Below are 5,106 nucleotides of genomic sequence, written 5' to 3' on the forward strand. Positions count from 1 at the left end.
GTCAAATTTAAATTTGGTTTAGATTCAAAGCTAGTTCCATGTATATTCTTTTTTAAAAATTTCAAAATAGAGGTATAATGTACATACAGTAAATTTCACTCCTTTTAGTTACAGTTTTGAGTTTTAACAAACTCAGGCAGTCATGTAACCACCAACACAACCAATACTTCCATAACCACCCCACCAAATCTCCCAGCCCTCTATATTGAACTCCTTCCTCCATGCCCAGACAACCACTGATCAGTTTTCTGTCTCTATAGTTTTGCCTTCTCCAGAGTGTTCTGAATGGAATCATGCAGTGGGTAGCCTTTTGAGTCTGTCTTCTTTCACTTAGCATAAAGCATTTGAGATTCACCCATGTCGTTGCATGTATTGGTAGTTTATTCCTTTTATTATTGAGCATGCATATTCTTTTATGGATTATTGGAATCTTGGTTTCACAGAGAGTGTGGGGATCTGAGGTCACTATTGACAACCCATGTACAACCATCACCAATGCCCTCTTGGTTCACCTATCTATGATAAATATGCAGCAGCTACACGTCTAATGTTTGACAAGTACAGCCTTCCATGCCATGACCCAAGTTACAAGAAATACTTGGAGGGACTGGCTGACCCTTCTCGGGAAGGCCGAGGTGCAGAAGGAGATGAAGTGTTGCCTGGTGACATTTGGAATTTACATTTGGGGGTTGAGAAATGGGAGCACAGGCCACCATACCGCGCATTGATCAATCCCTGTGTGCCTACGGGATGGGCACAGTCTTTTTTTTTACCTGCATTACTGTAGTTTGATTGCACATCCCTGTCAAATGTACAAATGTAAATATAAAAAGCTAATTACAGAGAAAGAAGTTGACAGGAAAATAAGAGATACTTTAGAGTTCCTAATACACTTGCTGCATGTCAACATTTCCAAATATCTTGTCTAGGTCAGAGCTGGAAAATTTCTTGAGATTATGTCTCAAGGATGTGTGTACTTGGAAAATCCCAAATCTACTTCCAAGACTGTTTGTAGTCTTTTGGAACCGTAATTTCCCATAATGCAACCCCCTCTCTTCTCTGTCTCCACGGCTGCCACCTCCTCTCTGCTGGATTATTAGAACAGCCTCTACCCTGTCTCCACGCCTCTGGTCTGGCCGCCATATTTATTCTAACCCAGCAGCTGTAGTGATTCCTGACGAACAAAGCAGATCTCTCATTCCTCTGCTCAAAACCATGCAACCCATCGCCATTTCCCTTAGAGAAAAAGCCATTGTCCTTATGATGGCACACCGGGTCCCACCTAGTCTGGCCTCACTCCTGCTACCCTAACCCCACTCACTTTGGGGCAGGCACACTGGCTCTGCGATGTTCTAGACATGATCTTCCTTACTCCCTCACCTCCTTCCAGTCTTTGCTTAAACCACATTCTCAGTGATGCCCACTCTGTCCTCCCCGACTCAAATTGCAATCTGTCCCTCAACCCCATTCCAGGCACTCTAGATCACTTTTACTGTATTTTCTCCCTGCTTGCTGAGAGCTGTAAACTCTTATGGTGATGTGTAGATTCTTGATATAGCTGCTAGACTTTAGATAAATCACATTTCTAAACTGTTATTGATAATTCTGATTCTTTGTTTTCCTTTCCAGCTAGGCACTGTGATAGATGCTGGGGATGAGAGTTTTAACAAGAACATGTGCAAGGCCATAGGGGAAGCTCCGAAAATGAAGCAGGAAGACAATAGAGGAAAGATCAGGGAAAAATTCAGAAGAAGCAATCTCTGAGTTCAGGCAGAAAGATGAGCAAAAGTTTGCAAATCAGACAAGGAAAGGCGTATTACTCTATGTAGATAAGAACAGAAGTGAAAAAGTCATAGAGATGTGGAACCACCCTGGGGCTATACTGCAGAAGTAAATACGGCTTGAAAGATGAGCACAGGTGAGGGTGGTGTCACAGTGGCAGGAGATAAGGTTGGACCAGTGGGCAGGGCCAGATCATAAGGTTGGACCAGTGGGTGGGTCCAGATCATAAAGGGTCTTTAACACTCTACTGAGGAGTTTGCACTTGATCATTCAGAGTCACTAATGCAACTTAATTTAGAAAGTACTGCATTTCTCAAATGCTAACTTGTTCAATATGAATGATTTATCTTGACTATGCTTGACATAGCTTGACTAAGACTTCTTTGATTAAGAAATGTATGTTTCTCTACTTTGTCTAAATCCAACTTCTCTTATGCACATAGGCAGTTAAGAGTCTAGAGAACAGGGTCTCAGTACATGTTTCAACTGTGTAAGAAAGAATATTATTTATATAAATTTCTTGTGTAAACATATGTACAAGTCAAATGAAAAGCTATTTTGCTTATCATAGTATCTTTAGGTGTGTGGCAAGGAACTCATAATTAGCATATTAGAGAGATTTCTCCATGAGAAATAACCATAATGAGATAACTGGGTTTTCAATAATTCCTTTCTTAAATTGCAGAGGTTCCTTTAGCCATTTCAATAAATCAAGATTCTCAGAAGTAAACAAAGCAAAAAAAAAAAAAATTCCCCACAATCTTTCTCTTTATACCCCCTCATTTCTGCTCCCCAGGATCTAAAATTCAATTTCTCCTCAACCTCCAAACTTTTTTTGCAGTTTTTTTCTTCAGCAATGTTTAGATGTCTTTGGCCCTGAGTTCAATGGCACGTCAGTGACTCAGGCTGTTCAGGTCACCAATGAGTCCTGTGGTGACCTGAATGTGACGATAAGAAAAATTGTCTTTCCCAATGATTCCATTGATCCTTGGAAGGCTCTGGGAGTCATAAAAGATATCAGAGAAGATTTGTCCACTGTTTACATTGACAGTAACATGGTCATGAATATCCAAAGAGATACAAAATGAACCATTTTGTTTACTTTTAGGCTTAAAGGTTTTCCTGCAAGTGCTTTCAGTAATCAAGTGACATGAGGTCACAATCCTTCAGACCTCTTATTACTCATTAAAATGAGCTGTTTTGTCTAGATAGGTTTGAATGCCAGGCAAATGACGTGTCCAATGATCAATGATTGATGATGTGTCCGCCTAGTTCTTGGGGCAATACGTTTATGGGGGATACAAGGATCCGTTGACTGAAAATTAACTTTTGCTTGTTGGAAACTACTGAAGTGAGCTTTAAAATAATCTAAATAATCCATTTTTAGTACTTGAGGAGATGTTCAGTTTTATCCCCTTGCAAAATCAAAATCTGCTGCTTGTTATGTTAATGTGGTATTTGCAAGGCTGTCACTGTGATTTCAAGTCCAAAGACCCCCCAAATCCTTGCAAATCAATCAAGGAAAAGTCAGGCATTCAATATGCATGGGGGAGGGTCCCATATATCCGTTGATCACTGTCAATTCAAGACACATAATGCCCGAGGCCTGATGAACTGGGTTCTAGTTCTGGCTTCATCAATAATTGCCTTTACAAGTCAATTAAACTATCTAAGCCTCAGTTTTTTTTTTTTAATCTGTAAAATAGAGGAATTAAACGTCTTATTTAATTAAAATTTAATATCTTAAAATTCTACGAAAGTATAAATCGTCCTTTTGCTCTTATTCCCAGTAGCTGATAACTTTCTGCTTGTAAGTTCTGGGGAGTATCCTCATAGCCTCGGAGCTTAAAATTATATCATACTCCTGAGTTGATGACTGATATTAATTAAAAACATTAATCTCTAAATTGACAAACTTCGGTCTTTTCCTATAGCTTTCATTTATTTGTACCACTTGGTGATTAACAGGGAACAATGTGTTTTTAGTAAGTATCAGACAAATTAAATGAGAATTTCTGGGAATTGGCCTGGGCATATGTATTTTTAAAAGCTCCCCAGATATATTTTCACATTTGAGGTGAATTCCGCTGTGCAAATATGTATCTAGACCAAAATAATGATTCAGCTGAACTAACTCATGCACAAGAAAAAATCTTTGAGTTTCTGCAAAAGTGGCTAACTCACGTGAGAGATCTTTGAGAAGGAGACGCTCAGCTGCATGGGCAATCTGCCTTCCATTTTCTTGCTAAAACACAAAACTTCTGGAAGGGTGAAGTTAGAGCAAAGGAAAAGGCAGTAGTTTTAGATTTAGAGCGTGTGGTTTATATTTTAAAGAGATTTCATCAAGTTTGTCTTTGTGATATTTGGATGCATTGGACCATCCCAACACATAAGAAATTAATTATACTGGAGAATCAGGTGCACGGCCTTACTATTGTCGGTTGCCATAGAAACAGAAAGCATATAGACTGAATTTCTTAGAACAATGTCAATTTCATGTAATTTTATTGTTATTAATAAAGTCTATTCATGAAATGTACACCTGCGATTTGATTAAATCATGTCGTTAGCTCTGTGTGTGTGTGTGTGTGTGTGTGTGTGTGTGTGTTTGGTTAGGATAACGATTTGGGCCCAGGTGCCCCTTTATACATTTCTTGTACAGGGGAATTTTGCCATAGGTGTCCTGTGAGCACATCAGCTAATCAGAAAAGAATTCATAAAGCATATTAGAATCTCCAGGAAACACTGGATTCCAATCCTCTTGGAGCTTGAAGAATGGTATAGCGTGTCTGTCATATACTTACAATGATACCAATGGGAACATTTCATTAAAATGCTGCCCAGACCAGTTTATTTTCAGTCCTTCTGAAAATATACTCAATTAACCAAAATGCTATGAATTTTTGAATTTTTAAAAATGTTGGATTTGTATACCACATATTCTTCTACAGACAGCAATACTGTTATTATTAAATTACATTTATTCAAAATTCAAGATTTAAGAGAAATCCTTCCAAAACAATATGGATTATTTTGCAGCATTCCTTAAAGATCCATTTTATCCAAGTTAATTTGTATCCTGAAAATAGATTGTTTTTCACCTCCATTTGAGCTGAGGCAGTCACTCAATGGTTTGCCATTGCTCCCAGTGTGGAGGTGGACTTGGTTCTTCTGGTTTATGGGACTCTGCATGGTCATCTCACTACTGGCCTCTCCACCCTTGTTTCATACCAGTGCCCCTCTATTTCTCACTTCCAGCCACTGTCTTCTTCAGTCCCTCATACTCTCCAAGCTTTGTGGTCCTTAGGACTTTTGCCTATGTAA

This window comes from Ceratotherium simum, chromosome 37, assembly GCF_057802395.1.
Source record: "Ceratotherium simum simum isolate JZ-2026a chromosome 37, ASM5780239v1, whole genome shotgun sequence".
NCBI classification, from domain to species: domain Eukaryota; kingdom Metazoa; phylum Chordata; class Mammalia; order Perissodactyla; family Rhinocerotidae; genus Ceratotherium; species Ceratotherium simum.